This window comes from Myotis davidii, unplaced genomic scaffold (genome assembly GCF_000327345.1).
Source record: "Myotis davidii unplaced genomic scaffold, ASM32734v1 scaffold245, whole genome shotgun sequence".
NCBI lineage: Eukaryota > Metazoa > Chordata > Mammalia > Chiroptera > Vespertilionidae > Myotis > Myotis davidii.
In genome coordinates, this window is record NW_006296225.1 from 190818 (window position 1) to 208408 (window position 17591).

The following is a 17591-nucleotide window of genomic DNA, read 5'->3' on the forward strand; positions in this document are numbered from 1 at the left end:
ATTCCTTTAAAATCATGGAACTATAAAATAATCAACAAAAGGTTGTAAAACCACTGGGTCCAATTCTCGTGGAGAATGTTCTGGGGTTGGCCCAGGCTCACCTGAAATCATTGATAGATTTCAGCATCATTAACATACTTTTATTAACCAATGTCACCCCAATAAATTCAATAAAGACTCTTTAAAAACATTGTAAAGGAGTAAAATACATAAATCAAACATGACTCATTACAAAACAAATGTGGGGACAAATGAAATGATGCCCTCCTGATGCGATATAAATGGAAGTTCACTGAACCATCTAGCGAGTATTCTCACCAAATAATGATAAGTAACAGTAAATGAACTCAATTCCAGCTTTACATTCTAGTCTACAGGAAATAGGAGTGACTGAGGAACAAATTAAATGACAGGATAGAGAAGCAAGTAGCTAAATTCTGAATCTCAGACCTGCTCTAGGACGATGACCTGAAATTTTCAACAAATAAAGACATGGCGGGGGGGGGGGGGGGGGGGGGGGGGGGTCAGGGCAGGGAGAAACCATCAGCAAATTATCATAGATTAAAAGAACCTTAAAAAACATAAGATAGAAACAAAATGTGTATATCTCATTTAGAAGCTCACTTGAGCAATCCATCTATAAAAATAAATAGATGTGCCAACTGTGAAAAACTAAGCATAAAGTGGGTATTGTTATATAATGAAATTATTGTCAATTTTGATAAATTTGGAAATAGAGTTATATTTAAAACAAATTCTTGCCTATTACAGATACATACTAGAATTTACAGATAAAATAATAAGATGTCTGATATTTGTTTTAAAATACTTAAGGGATTTCTTTTAAAATGCATGTTGATGGTAGTAATAAATTAAACAAGATGGGTAAGATGTTGACTGATGCGTACATGGGTAGATGCATAAAAAATACTGATACGCACACACACACACACACACACACATATGGATAATTGCAATGTTTTCTCTGAATTTTAAAAACTATCAAAATATAGGAAGAAAAAGAACAACCAAACTTGCTCTTGTATTTCTGACCCAGGATCACAAAACCTGGTTGACAGGCCGGGCCATGCTGCTTAAATCTGATTGGCTGACCTAACTCAATTCATTTACCTCTGTGAACATGAATGTCTATATCTGTTAATGGGGAAATAACAGCCTTACCTAATTCAAAACATTATATATGTGAAATGAATTATAAACTTTTTAAAAATCTAAAAATATAGGCATCATTATTAAAATGCTTTGTCTTCACCTTCATGTCCCACGTGTGTATATTATCTCTTCAGTTAAGTCATTGGTCTCTAGGAGCAAATTCCATGTCTAATTCCTTCAACCAACAACCATTCAACATATATTTCTAGTGGGTCTAGTGTCTGGCAAGTATTTCACTCAATGGTAAGAACATAAAAGCAGTAAGTCACAGGCCATGTTCTCAAATCCAGGGAGGGAGAGAAATGCAAAATTGTGATTCATGTGCCAAGACAGTTACAAAGATATGAATTTGGTATATTACAAGAACAAAGAGGCAGGACAACAGCATGGCCAGGCCTGAGGTGAGGAGAAGCTTCCTAGAGGAGATAATGTGTGCACTAAATCGAAATACGTAAAAAAGTTTGCAAAACTCATAAAGGGAGAAAAAATATTCCAAGCAGATAGGCAGAAAGAATAAAGGATGTTAGGTTGGAACGGCAAAAGGGGACTGTGGCTAATGTTCTGTGTTACAGGCATTAGGTCTCAACCAATGACCCATGTAGACTCAGAAAAATGCTCAGCACTTAATAAGAGATCAATAAATATCTATTAATTTAAATACAGAGATATTTTGATAGTACACATAGATAAATGTATTTCTTATCAACCTCACATCAATCTTGAGGTAGATAATATTATTATCTCTACTTTACAGATAAGGGCAATGGAGAACAGAAGGGCGAAGTAACTTGCTGAGTCAGTTGGCAAGTGGTATACTGAGTGATGTCTGAGTGTTTCAAACAGTTTGGAAAGAAAATATATGAAAATAAAATGCTACATGGCTAGTCCACATGATCAAATGATTTAGAGAGAGATGACACTGCTAAGTGTTTTATAAGGGCTCTCTGAGGAAGAGGAGGACCCGGAGTTCTCGCATTTGCCAGTTTCCATAGTGTAGAAGTGTAACTGTTTCTACCGTGGCCAATTTCAAGCTGCCAGCAGGAAGTCACTGAACATGGAGCTGGGAAGAGATCCTATGTGAGCCAGCTCCAGCATATCACTGCCCACAGCCTTCAACAAGTTATAAGTAGAGAGTGAAAGTAACAGGTTAATTGTATGACCAGAGGATAACAAGAAAATCAAAGAAAAGGGGCAACTGCTAACTCTATTGTTTATAGGGTTCTGTATGCAACTAGCAGTTCATTTATATTTGAAATTAATGAATTCCTAAGGAGTATAATGTAATATATGACAGGCAATGAGAATAAAGAGGTAATTCATAGAGATTCCTCAAGGAAACATACATTTTCTATGAATGACAGGGTTGACATTTTAAAAAAGTAGTCTTTCAATGTTATTAATGAACTGTGATTACTAAGTGATTTCCTGCTAAATTATTCCTCCCTGAGGGAGCACACAAAGGGATTTATTTCCATCTAGAGAAGTTGAAGGAAACTATTTGATTGGGGTCAACAATAGACATTACAACGAAAAAGGGGAGGGGAGGTATTTTTGCATATCTTGCTTTGTACAAATTACCTGTCTGATAAAAAGTGTTGAATGATATTTATCAGAAGGCTAGAGCAAGAAAGCCAATCATAGAACTAGATACATGCATCTTATTTGTATGTTAAGAATATACATATATGTGTGTGAATTCAAATTACTAATATTATTATATTTATATTATTGCTTTAAAAACATTCCTTTAGGTTCCTCATTTAACAATAGTGTTGAATGAATCATTGTGGTTAAATTTTATATGTGTATAAAAGAGAGTTTGAATTATTAATATTAATATATTGTTCCTATCACCTTACAAAGTCTCTTTATCGTTTAACAATAATGTCCAATGAATAAATATATCTAGATGAATTTTAAATAAAATATAAAATCAATTATTCATATAGAATGCAAACATAATAGTCAAAGAAAAGAAACTTACAATTAGCAAAGCAAAAAAGATCAATTCTACACAAATTTTTTTGGAGGTCTAGCAACCTAAAACTAGTGTGTCCCCAGTTTTGGCATGTAACAACTCTCCTGGTGACCTGTGTTTGAATCTGGCTCTCATAGAACTGCTGCCTACCTCGCAGTTAAGAGAATCCTGGCTTGAATGGACTCGATTGAGCACATGTAAGTCATTAGCTCTGTTTAAGCTAGTTAATGCATATGCAAAATATACTTTGAGCCTCGTGAGAGTCCATCCATATATGCTGCTTTCTGATGTTCTTATCTTAATAGTAGGTGCCAGGCATCTTTGATTGGGTCCATTTAACCATTGATTTTTACTCATAATGTTTATAAATGGCAGGGGTACCACTTTTTCAGTCCACTGCCTTAGGAGAGAAAAATTCAGAGAAATATGTGATTAAGATTTTTAAATCAATCACCAACACTGTTGCCTAGTACATAAAATAACTCAGGCAACCAGTTTTGTTATTTAATTAAATTGGCATTTTTTCAGCCAAGTTATCAGACTGAGATTATAATATCAGTATATATTTTTATTTTTGTGATACCCCAATTAGCTGAGAAGCAGAAACTCAAGTCAAATGATTTTAGTGTTCTGTATACAATGCATCTTTTCATTTTCTTGAATGAAAGAGGTCTTTCAAAGACTTGACTGTGTCAATTTTTAATGAAATGTATGGTTTAATTTAACTGTAATGACTATAATCAGTTTAACAGTTTTGTTTTTTTTTAATCTTGAGTGTGGGAGCAAGGAAGGTTATGACATGGATCAGGAGCTACTACTATTTCAGTTGGCATTCCACAATTCGTTCCATTTTAAATTCAATAGGAATACATTAGTATTTATTGGAAGCTTACCATGTGTCAGGCCTATGGGTAGACATTGGAGAGTCATGGATGATGAGGGCACAGTCTCTGCTTTTAAAAAACTTCCAGACAGGAGACATGAAGGTAAAAACCTAACAATGGTCTACACTAGGAACAGGCAGAGTTCTAATGCGTCTCTCTTGCAGCAGTAAAACAACATAGTAAGTAATGTATGTGTTTTCATATGCCTATGCTAAGGTAATATTACCTGCCTTATTAGAATCATATCTAAAACAGCCATATGAGTTACATTTTAGATTAGGCATTAAGAGATAGGGTGATAACTGATATGTCCAGATGAAAACAACCACCAAATATATATATAAAACACAACCTCTTCCCATTAATTTAAACATAGATCTGACTACCCGGTCTTTTAAAATGAATACATCACTATGTCCTATACAAATAGGAAGCAAGACATAAAATGCAGTTACTCACAATAAAACTTAAACTGTTAATGACAAAGAAGAGCAGCCCAGACTTAGTCTGATGTCTCCTAAGCATTTTAATTACTTGCCAACTTGCAAGTTTAGAAAATGAGATGATCCTCATTATTATCAACAAATAAAATAAACAGAGTACGGGGGTCTTCTCTACACTCATCTCTTCTGAGCATGTAGGAAGGACAGGCTCACTGTTCAAAGCAGCCAGCCAAGGGGAGATACTCTATAGAGTCTGTATATATCCAGGCCATCCTTTCTCTGAAAACACACTCTGTTTGGAAAACCGCATGCCAAATATAAACTAACAGATCAGCAGAACGTATTCTCTAGGTAGATGACATTTACCAATTGTGAGGCTCCTTGAAGAGGGCCAATGAGTCTCAAGGAGTAACGTCTTCATGTTCAAGTGGTGATCGTTGTGTTTGTGACTAGCTATATAATTACTTCACTCTCACCCTTAATGAGCCTGAAGTACTAAATGTTTAAGCCCTCCCGATGATCCTCTTCAAAGTGGATAAATGTAAATTTCTTAATTGCTAGGACTACTGGCATCCACACATAATCTGGATCATTTTGGATTCTCTAGAACTTCCAGTTCTTTTCAAAATAGCTTATATCATACAACTCCTAAAATAACTGTTGGAGGGGGGGAAAAATTAGCAAGCGAACAAGTAGCAGGGGCCCAGGCATTCATGCTTTTCTGAAGCTTGGATTCTCTTGCTTCAGGTTGAAGATCTGCAACACTGTCAAGTTTTCACAGTGGGAGGACAAAACAAATTTTTTATTTCTGAAGTTAGGGTGTGCAGAAATGCAAATGTAACAGAGATGCATAGATCTCTCTATAAGTGTCTCATATCTCTGTTATTCATATTAGTTCTGTAATAAAAACACAACAAATACAGTTGCAGTCTGGTTCCCAGAATGTGCCTCTCACAATACACCGATGATGCTGCTACAACAGCAGGATGCTTTTGCAACCAAGCATTCTTACTAATGCTGTTATCAAAATAACTGCGTGTTGTGCCAGAGCATCGATGAATTTCTCATTTCTCTCTGAGACATGGGCTGTATATAAAGCTAATGTACCAGGAAGCTGACCAGGTCCCGGTGAGCTGCCTGCACAAGATAACACACAAAACATGGCATGTGTCCAAATAAAGGCTTGTTCCAGAAATTTACATCAACAGAACAGAAATAGTCCATGATAATGCCAGGTCAATTTAACTAGATGGATCCTACCATAACTGAAGGGTGTTGGATTTCATAGAGAAATAGTTTATGAACAGTTATATACGTCTACCTAACAAATGTCCCATTACTTTAAAAAACATTCTCTAAAGTTGAATTTAAAAGCACATGAAATCTGTTCACAATTATTGGTCATGGTCAGGAAGAAACATGGCTTGCAATTCACTAAACACTTAATGAATGCCAAGTATATTCAAAACACCATGCATACAGAGGTGATTAAGTAAGGCTTTCCTTTCTGAGGGAGCTTATAAACCAATGGGAAAAAGAAACATACATAAATTAACTGTAAAATCAAGAATAATGTGATTTATTCTGTGATACAGAAAATGGTAGGGAATGCAGAGAAAAAAGAAGTTATTCATTTCATGAAGTATGCCTTATTTTGATAATCATTGTCTAATGATAGACTCTGATAAGTAAGGGCATAGAGACAAGTAAACTCATCTCTCACCAGCAACCATAGGTTGGCTAGCTGGAGGTTTTTTTTGCTAAATGAGAAAAAGTTTAGCAGAAAAAAAAAGTCTTCTGTAAGAATCAATGGCTATATATAATTTAAACTGAAAAATATTGTATATTTTATTATAATTTTAAATGATGTCCTACACATCCTTTGTATTAGTAATTTTTACAGTGAACTTAGGTATATACATGCATACTTGGGAGGGGAGGTGGGCAGAGCCTGTTTAAACAGCAAAACACTGTAAGCCAGTAACGCTACCAGTAACCAACCCATCTGAGGAGTCAAGAGTTATTCACCTGAACAGTAGAGAATAGCAGTGCCCTGGCCTTAACAGCAGTGAGTCAGTGATGCCATTTTCATGAAATGAAGACTCCATATTCCAGTATTTGCTGTGAACAACTGACTAGTCATAATTAAAGGTTCCCGGTGATCTCAGGTTATTTATAAATATGATTGAGCCCTAACCTCACCAGTGGCTTCTTGGTTTCTTCGTGTGAAAAATGAATGGATTTCATGACATTATTCCTAAAGACTCTTCCAACTACAATCCCCAAAACCTATGGATCACTGGAGTTCATTGTTGAAACTGACAAGGGAAAAAAAATTATCTCTAAATATCAAGCAAAACCCTTGAACACTGGGCAAACAATCATTTAAATGCCAAGTAAACAAACCTTACATTTAGGCAAGAAGAAAAAGTCGGGTTTTTCATGGACAAACCTAGCATCTGAAGTTTTCATCCTTACAATTTTTATCAAGCTTTAATTATAGCAGGGCCTTGGCTATGAGGCGATTTGCCTCTATTACTGCGAATCTGGTAAAAACTTAACCTAAGTTGAACCACCACTGAATCTCAATTTCCTTCTAAGTCACTTCAAATCTGCTAGATACTGCCAATAGTGCAAATAAAAATAAGGTTGGTTATAATCCAAACTTAAAAATTAACCTGATATTGAAAAATCATAATAATTAGGGGTACTTCACTAGCCAGGATCCTACCATTTGGAAGTTGGCTGTGTTCTGTGAATGACTAGAGAGTATCTGTTGTTGTTTTTTTAATGTGTATTGATTTTATTTCTGTTCTCTCAATTGACATAATAGCTAGTCATGGCTTAGAAACGAGATTTGCAGCCTGTCCTTACAAAGATTCTTGCAACAATAATAAACTCAGTGGTCAGAATCCATCAAGCTCAACACTGAGGATTATGTCACCGGGTGAAGAGTTGCTGCTGGACCAATCACCTCAAATAGAATCTGTAAACCCACAAACATCGGTCAAGTGCAGTTTAGAACCACACAGTGGAATAAATTTGCAGTAATTTTATAAACTTAAAGCATTTTATCTTTAAGGTTATGTGATGTAGTTGTATTTGTGCAAATGAGGGATGGGGGGGGGCGGGGAACGAAACAAAAGAAGCCACAGTTCAAAAAAAAAAAAAAAAAAAAAAAAGATGGCCGAAGGTCTACCAAAGTGATTGAATTCAAACGTGTGATGGTTTTACACCGTTTCTTGTTGAGCTTGAAGACAACATTTATTAAATATCTGGAGCTGTATTGAGCAGTATCCTTTTAAGGAGTTTTGTCATAAGATAAACACATTTGAGCGATCAAATCACTTTCGAATGCATGTAACTGGAGATTTCATTTTTCTTCCAATGGTGACCTGTTTTTCTCTGTAACAGTTACTAAGAAAAATATTTTTCAGCTAGTCATAAGAATGACTTCCTTAGAAGCCCTTTCCTTTGTACTATGAAACAGTCTGGAAAATATCTCGCTTGACTCATTCATGCTGTCAAAATACACTACAGGGTAAGGCTGACCACTGATTTTCCCTAATTCCTAGAACAACACATGCAATGTATGCATGAAATTCCCAAGTAACAGAATTAGGGGTTTTAGGACCATTTTCATGTGCTTATTGCTTATAAAACTATACCCACACAGGCTAGTCTATTCATTTGCTATGCCTGAGGACTACCACTTATGCAGGAAACATTTTGTTCATTTAAATTCATTGCACTTAAAAAAAAATTAAATGAACAGAGTAAGGTCCTTCATTATGACTCATGTTTTTTAACTTCAGTGCTACAAATAAGGATCAATTAGAAATTCAAAGAGATGATATTAGAGTTATTTGGAGAGTACTCAATGGGAGTTATTTGGAGAACATAAAATAAAATACATTATGTAAAAAATATATAAAATTCTTTACAAAAAAATAAAATAGTCACGAGGTAAACCAGATCATTGCTGGGACTCACATTGCTTGATTCACATTATAAGAATTGTTCAAAATTAACTCTCATTCGTTTACCAACTGGCTATTTTATTATAACTAATAAAGAAGATATAACAAAATGAAAGATATAGAGTCAATGGAAACCTGCTAGTTATAATGGATACACATCAAGTATCACTGTTTTTTTCAGAGAACAGAAGTCATAGGGAATGTTATTTAGAGCAAAATAATTATTTTTGAATCAGAAACCTAATGGGGATGTTAATGAAACAGTGACTACACCTTCTAACTATGAGTAAGAAATACTGAGTAGGTGAAGAGCTTATTTTGTTCTTTAAATAATGTTTTAAAATGCACTCGCAGTGCTAATCATACAGCAAAGGCAGCTCTATGTGAGTTTGGATCATGTGAAGACTTCCAGATGGCTTTATCCTTAGGAGAAAAATCCATCTTCTCTATAGATTGAGAAGTCATGGCAACAATACTGTGTTCCCTTGAATTTCTCAGCAGTATTAAACAAGTGGCTATTATCCAAAGGCCTATAGCTTTTACAAAATATATCTGGGCATGTCTCTTGGTTTAGAGACTCCAACTGAGTAGGTTTAGGTGGTGGGGCAAGTGGTAGGAGAAATACACCTTTCCAAGTCTCTTTCGCTTTTGCAGGAAGCCTGGAAAAGTACCTGAGATGCTATCTGGCATGCAGTGGGCATGCCACGTAAGCGTTGACTCACCGGGCCTGAAGCAGATCCTGCTGTGAGTATGGCTGATCACTCAGCAAGGGGAAGGCTTGGGTCTACTAGGTATTTGTAGCAAAGTGGTCCAATTGGCACCATCTCTTATACACTCTCTATTTTTACTGTTACGTTTCTGAGCTGGCAGGTCTTTTGAGGCCAGGTTTTGAACAGGCATAAAAAAAAAAAAAAGCCAGTCAGAATGTTTATGTTCTCTCATTCTTCAAAAATCATATGCTAGCCAAACAAACCAGAGGTGGCAGGAAGCCCTGGAAGGTATTAACACAGGGAGAGAGTGATCCTCTGTCAATCATCCCAAAGCAAATACATTCTGAAAAAGTAAGAAAACTTTGAGGCCAAGATGTGACTGGGAAGGATTAATAAGGAGCTCCTTTATTAACATGAAAGTTACTTTCATTCTCAGTATTTCAATAGTTTTTTCCTGATCTAGTAATTCCATAAGGAGAGAGAGAGAGAGAGAGCGCACGTGCGCGCGCGCGCGAGAGAGAGAGAGAGAGAGAGAGAGAGAGAGAGAGCCCCGAGCGCAAGCTCTTGGACTGTTGATAATATCTGCAGAAACTTGTCTGCTGGAAAATGTTTCTTTAACTTTGGTTTGGCTCCCACCTTGGAGCTGATGGGAAATAAAAACTTTTCCATGGCTCCGAGCCAGCTGAGCTGCTAAAACAAAAGGTAACATTCATTAGGGGATCATGGTACCATGATCTCATTCTGAAGGTTAATGTTTTTACATCAAGTATGAATTGTCTCAAGTTTGGGAAACTCAAACAATTAATGTCAGAGAAAATAAGTATCAGCCTCACTTCAAATGTTGTAATTTGCATGGAAAAATTAGTGTTAACTATGAAACATGAAACGAAACTCATTTGATCCCTAGCTTAATCATTTCATTTCATTTTCTCCCTCTGCAATGCCCCCAATAGGTGAGCATAACTGACACATAAACATCCTGCTTGTTAGCTTGTTATTTCTACTGTTGTCCAAGAATAGGTAGTTTCTATAGGAAATCATTCTTAAAGAGAAGTGAATTTTTCTCAATCATACAGGAGCATCTAAATGTGCTACTTACCCTGATTTTCAAAAGAAAAATACATAAGGGGGGGAGGGGGGGAGGAGGGTCAGGAATTCCAGACTCTACACATCTGCTAACTAATATCAATTGGCCATTATTTCCAGGAAGGCCTTAAAGCTGCACAATTTTTGGCATCTTCCAAAATGCTGAAAACAAATGTTTTATGTTCCCTGCCCTCAGAGGTTCTCGTGTACTTTCTCCTAATTGTTTCTCAACATGTTAAAGGCCTAACAGCCAACTCAATTAAACTACTAGCATCTCCTTTGAACACATATTTGATCTTCCCTCAACATCAAGTAACACAATGAACTCATTGCCACATAATCAGTGCACAGAACAGAATGGGCAATAATCAATCGTCCCAGGGAGGAGGCAGTGGTATGGCACAGTAAATCAAAACGTAAGGGCACAACTCATGTGCAGAATTAGAGAATAACAACATTTACACCCAACCATAAAGGAAAACCCAGAGGAGGCCATGGAACCAATATTATTTCTGAAGAGCCAATGAAATCAGGCTATATTATTCCCGAAGAACCAATAAAATCAGGGATCAGGATTCCCCTTGCCCACTTGCTGAATAAAGATATATTCTCTCCTATTTCTAACCAAACTTGTGGATTCAGCCAGCATCTTTGCGTATCTTGGCACAATTAAGAGACTACTTTACTGGCCTAGAATTGGATCACTGTTAATTCTGAGTAATAGTGAGAGGGAGAAAAAAACGAGGACTTGAATGCTTCTTTAAAACTTTGAGAAAGTGGTAGATGTTATATTATTGTGCAATCACATAGTATTTGAAATACCAAGTGTGAACTGTTTCAGACCAGCATAGAGCATTAGTTTGAAATGAAATTAAAGTTGGAACAGATGTGGTTATCACCACTTGTTCATTCATGGGTAACTGCATTTATGAAATGGGTTTTCAGCCTAGACCATGATAGAAATACTTAATAATTTTATGAATACAACCTCAATGAGCTGTAGGTGAAGGGGTATTTTTCTCTTGGTCACAGGTAGGTAAATAAGCTAGCATTTGATAATGCACATTTATACACATTCCAGATAAAAGTCGCTTTTCATGATTTCTAATAAGGTAACACATAGATACCTGTAATACAATATTCAAATTAACATGACATGTATTCTGACATAAGGCAAAGCTCTTCTCATAAGGGGAAAGAAGACTTGGACTGAATTCCAACATTCAAGCAAGAACACTAGCAGCTACCATTTATGGAATATTTACACTGAGCAAGACACTGCATGAAGTGACCTATGTTATACAACTGACCTCACAGACTCCTCACACACCTTCCAAGCAGTAGCACTGGTCTCATTTTGTTCAGGGGGAGACTTAGACATGGAGAGGGGAAGTTACCCCGAAGTGACTGAAGGAATCCAACCTAGATCCAGCTGAATTCACGCTTTGGGCTCTTAACAAGGTCTTACTCTAGGTCATTAAACAAGTTGTTTATTTGCGCGTTTTTGCATATGGCTTTTTGCAATTATTCTGAAGATCCTATTTTGATTAAAAATTCCAAGGCAGCATTGGGACTAAGTGAAAACCACCAGTGGTCACATTCTCACTATTCCTAGCACCAACATTTATTTGCTATAAAATAATATTAACTAAAAGTGTCTTCCCAAGGAAAGGAGTGCAGAGGCAAATCTAGACACTCAGAAAACACCAAAATAATAATAATAATGAAGGAAATGTCCAAAGAAATGAAATCAAAGGATGGTAAATACAACTTACATTTCCCTGTGACCAATTTGGTTTTGGACACTAAACAAGTTTGAATTTATAGATCAAAGACAATCAATTTCGTTAAAACATATCTATATGGCTATTTAACTAAACTGGTACATTCAAGAGGATGGCCAAAAGGCACTGAGTTTCCAATCATTTCAGGAAAGGTATTCATGACACTAGCTATTGATGTTAAAGATTTCCTTTTCTTTTTGTCCAAGCTATTATTCATCTAATGAATGGCTCTGTGAGAATAATTACATATTAGTCAGAGAGCATGTTAAATCATATAATGAACAGTAATGTCTGAGCTACATCTCTTAACAATCTAGGAGTACAATTTAAACTAATATTTACTAAATATCCAGTAAGCCCAGGAATTTCATAATCTTAAATTCATGTTTTTTCTGAGAGCAAACATGTCCTTTTTGTCTTAGCAGGAACAAAACACAATCAATGATTATTATATTTACACTAGAGGCCCCATGCACAAAATTCGTGTACTTGGGGTAGCTCCCTCAGCCTGGCCTATGCCCTCTCGCAGTCCGGAAGCCCTCGGGGGATGTCCTACTGCTGGCTTAGGCCCACTCCCGGCTGGGGAACAGGCCCAAGCCAGCAGTTGGACATCCTTAGTGCTGCCGTGGAGGCAGGAGAGGCTCCCGCCACTGCCACTGTGCTCGCCAGCTGTGAGCCTGGCTTCTGGCTGAGTTGCGCTCCCCCTGTGGGAGCACACTGACCACCAGGGGGCAGCTTCTGCATTGAGCATCTGCCCCCTGGTGGTCAGTGTGTGTCATAGCAACTGGTCATTCCACTGTTCGGTCTATTTGCATAGTAGCCGTTTACTACAGTGATGGCGAACCTATGATACACATGTCAGAGGTAACACACAAACTCATTTTTTGGTTGATTTTTCTTTGTTAAATGGCATTTACAATATATAAAATAAATATCAAAAATATAAATCTTTCATTTCTGTATGTGACACGGCACCGAGTTAAGTTAGAGTTTTTCAAAATGCTGACACGCTGCGCTCAAAAGGTTTGCCATCACTGGTTTACTATATACAATATTTTTTATTATTTTTTTTTAGTTTGTTCCATTTCGATCTTTTTTATTTATTTATTTAAATCTATTGCTGAAAGTATTATAAATTGTTTTTTGTTTCAATTACATATAATGTAAAACTCTTTTTTTTCTTTTTTTTAAATATATTTTATTGATTTTTCACAGAGAGGAAGGGAGAGAGATAGAGAGTTAGAAACAGCGATGAGAGAGATACATCGATCAGCTGCCTCCTGCACATCTCCCACTGGGGATGTGCCCCCAACCCAGGCACATGCCCTCGACCGGAACCAAACCTGGGACCCTCCAGTCTGCAGGCCGACGCTCTATCCACTGAGCCAAACCAGTTTCGGCAATAATGTAAAACTCTTAAAAAGAATGAGGTGAGCTATTTTAAATACATCATTAAAATTAAGTATAAAAATGCATCATATAAAATTAAAGTGAAAACACTTCCTCTTCCTAAATCTAAATATTTCAGCATTAGTATTATTGTAATTACTAAACAAATATACAAAAAATTAATTTCTAAAACTTTATTCCTAAGTATTAATTTTAAAATTAATATTAAAATGTGTCATAAATACGTAAGTTTGGCATTGGATAGGAAGACATAATATGAAACATTGTCAAAGAGGTAGGTGAATGTTTTCATGTAGGTTTAATTTCATATACAATTTGCAAAGGTTTTTAAGTACATTTTTGTTTCCAATATTATAAACATGCAGTAAAATGCATGAAATAAAACTAACAAACTCTCACAAAATGTCTCATGATTCTACGCATTAGAAGAACATCAATTAGACAACTTCCTTGAATTAGAAGGAATATTATATTTTATACCAAAAAAGAATCATAAGGGTATTTATGAAATGAAAATTCCCTTATCTGGTGCCCTGCACTTTACTTCCAAGCTTTGTCTTAGAATCTTAAAACTCTAAATCACTCTCTCTCTTTTGGTATTGTTCATCCTTAATGGGAAATACAGAAGACAATGGTATCTAATAAAGATTCTAAAAAAATATCAAATAATTTTGTATTTCTCACTATGCATACTTAAACCGTTATATGTATGTTACATTTTAAGCTACTACCTGTTATTCATACTTAAAAGGCCTTGGGAGAGCTACTTAAATTGATTCCACCATGCAAAAATTTGCAATGGAAATGACTCCTCTTCAGTGTGGATAATGACTCTTTAGTTCATCTGAGTTTGAGGGATTTTTTGTTTTGTTTTGTACTATACTGGGTTTTCTTATGTGGACATTTGTTTTCAATTTATTACTCCACTATGATTCATGGAAGGCAATGTTTGGGAGTAAAAGTTCATAATAGTGGGAAAAAAAGTTCAATAAATAAAATCATGATGATAATCTTTTCTCATGGCTAGATTTAGATTTCATTAGTTTCCACTTAGCCATGAACAGATATGAGATAATGTGAAGAAAGTTAGGTCATTCAGAATACAGATATTTATTAACAGGATTCTTCATATAAATAATGAATTTTTTCGTTATTTCTTCCTCTATGCTTCATTTCTCGGGTGTCTCCCTTGAAGGAGAATTGTTTTATAAGGAGCAACGTCATCTACCAAAGAGGAATCTTCCTTTGAGCATAATAAATTTGGCTCTGTTTTTCTCTAAAACCTTTTATTTTTTAATTTGGGCCATTTGGTAAACTAACACTGTTTAGTTATAAAAGCTTCCTGGGATTGGGAGATGTTACTAGACTTATTTTCAGTCTAAGAACGGTTTTAGAATATTAGATGAACAAAGATATCTGAAAGCAAATTATCTTCTGAATGTAGTAACATGCAAAGAATGAATTACAGATGTAATTTATCCATCACAAGCAGATCCTAAACACTGATTATGTCCGTGCTTATGCAGAAAATTGAAAATGACAGAAAAGCTTTCCAGCTTTTCCAACTTTAATTTTCCATGTTTTGCTTTCTGTAATTTACTGTCGACTATTCACACAGATGCTTCCTGCCTTATCTGAGAGCAGCCGAGACTTAACCATAAGTGATTCTGAAATCCAGAAGCCTACACACAAAGTGTGAATTTTATACAGAGAGAGATAAAGTCTCGCTTAAGATGCCTGGCATCATACGAGGTCTTGAGCACTCAGGGTATTGAGTCTCGATAATTAGTGAGTCTCAACTAGCGTTACCAAACTAAAAAATACACAGAAATATTGTGGAGCAAATCAAGATGGCTGCAAAAGAATGCTGCCAAGACTCAAAACTGTGACCTCGGGTGGAAATCCAGGTGGTCCCCAGCCAACCAATGATGAGCCAGGGACGGCTGTGTCGGTCTGACGGCCTGTGGCTGTGGGAACTCTCACATGGAGGACTCCCTCTCCTTCTCTTTCCACTTGTGGTCTCAGAATGAATAGTTGTGAGAGGGAAGGGAGAGGAAAAAGGAAAGATACACCACCACAGACTCCCTGTTCCTTCAGTTCCTCTCCCACTGACCTTCCAATAGCTGCTGAGAAGTTCCCCCTCTAAATTCCAGCTCCACCCCCCAATGCACTGGCCTCCCCATGAGCGATCAGCCCCCGGGGACTGTGTTTTGGTATCTGCCTTCTCAAAGGTTGACCTAGGAAGTGTTTAAGTTACACTCCTTGAATTATGGAATCCCCACCGTCAATCCCCTCCTCAGTGTCCTTCCTCTCACATCTGGTTCTTTATTGCTGATCTCTTGACTATATCCTGTAATAAAACGACCCCCCAATTTTTTTTTTAGTTTGCTATTTTCATTATTCACCTATTTCCCCATGGCTACTATGAATTAGAAAGCAACAGTATCAAAATGGCTACTCTTGAAAATTTCAGAAAGAGAAAGAAGAGAAGCTGGTCATTTTAATATTAAGTTTCACAGTGGACCAGACTCAGGATCAACAGGCGGTGCATTAAAAAAGGAAGTGAGTTTTTTTTAGGAAAAAAGAAAAGGAAGGGGGGTGCTTGGAAGTCATACTGACAAAGAGGTCTTTCCACCCTGAGAAAGCTTGGGCTACAGCCCCACACCCGCTCCATCTTTAGTCCTGGCTGATCCTGAGCCTTTGCCTTGTGCAAAGGCAACAGCTCCAGGGGTCAAGAGCAACCGGAAGTGGGAGCTGTGGACAAGTCCTGCACTGACTTGGGGAATGTGTCCCAGGGGTCTGAGGGAGGCCACTTCCTTTGCACTGGGCCAAGGTGAACTCCTGGAGCCCCACACTGAAACCTGAAATACATCTTTCCATAGAAACATTTGGACAAAAGCAGTTGGGGTCCTGACACTAGTAGTTCTTAAGATTTATGATAAGATGGTACTTATAATGCTTTTGTGGAGTCTCCTGGGTTTAATTAATCACCGGGGTTTCAGGGCACTATTTGTACAGGACTGTAACTCAAGCGTCCTATCGCTACTTGGCTGCCCCAGGTTGGCCTGATGACCTAACCATATTGCCTCTGTGGGAAAAGGCTTCCTAAACCTTGAAACTTTGGAATATGCCTCTTTTTTTTAATACATTGGGAGGCAGTTATATAGTTTACACAGTGCCTACTTATTGAAGTTGATTCATTTACAACCTTTTTTCTATATGGCCATATACTTAGAACAAATACATAATCTTTCAAATTTGGTGGCAGGGTTCTTGATGCTATCATGTGTACACTCATTGATTCATTAGTTGAGTTAACATATAATGATTTTACTATTTACTGTTCTAGGTTCTGTGTCATAAATTCGCCTTAAACATTCAATTTTATTCTTAAGCACTGATGTCAGATGCTTTCTTTGTGGAATCCGTATGATGTAGATGTGTAAATTAAGAAGCAATGTTTGTGGGAAAGGTGGCTAAAAGTAGAGGCTGTGAAGTCAGGTTATCAGGCGTGGAGTTCACATTCTACTGGCCGAGTGACCTGGCACATATTACCTAACTTCTCTGTCCTTCAGTGTGGCCATCTGTGAAATGGTCATAATAAAGGTAACTTTCTCAAAGAGAAATACTATAAAAAAATTTTTTTAAAAAAAGCTAAAAATACTGACCAGCATACAGCAATTGCAATAAATCTTAACTCATTTTACTTTCATTTCAGAGGAAATAAACAAATACATTTGTAGAAGAGCAGAAATAGGTATCCGATAACTATAAGTCCTTTCTGCCAAGTAAAATCATTGGAGACCTGTTTTTATGACATGTGTTCCTGTTCCAGTCCAGTCCAGTTATAAATACGTAACTGTGTACATAAATATACATTGGCAATAAAAAATAAAAATGAAGCCATTGTCTTTTTCTATATAAGTAAACATCAATCCATTTGTGATATGCCAGGTTTTATGGACTAAATATATCAAAATTTGGAAGAAAAGAGAAAGACAGCCCTGGTTAACCAGAAGTGATGACAGGTTTACCAAGATGAGAAGATAAAAAGGTTTCTCTTCCATTTTGATCTCCCTTCAGCAACCTCCTAGACCCAGGTATTTCTCAGAGTTACTTGACGCTGGAAGCTTCCTGGGGGGG

At 36.7% G+C, this 17591-nt stretch overlaps 1 protein-coding gene across 14 annotated transcripts in view; it reads right to left on the reverse strand.

Annotated features, from left to right (window-relative positions):
- The window catches only part of MBNL1 (muscleblind like splicing regulator 1), a 169030-nt gene that overhangs the window by 113375 nt on the left and 38064 nt on the right, over window positions 1–17591 (reverse strand). The gene's annotated exons all lie outside the window — the stretch shown is intronic.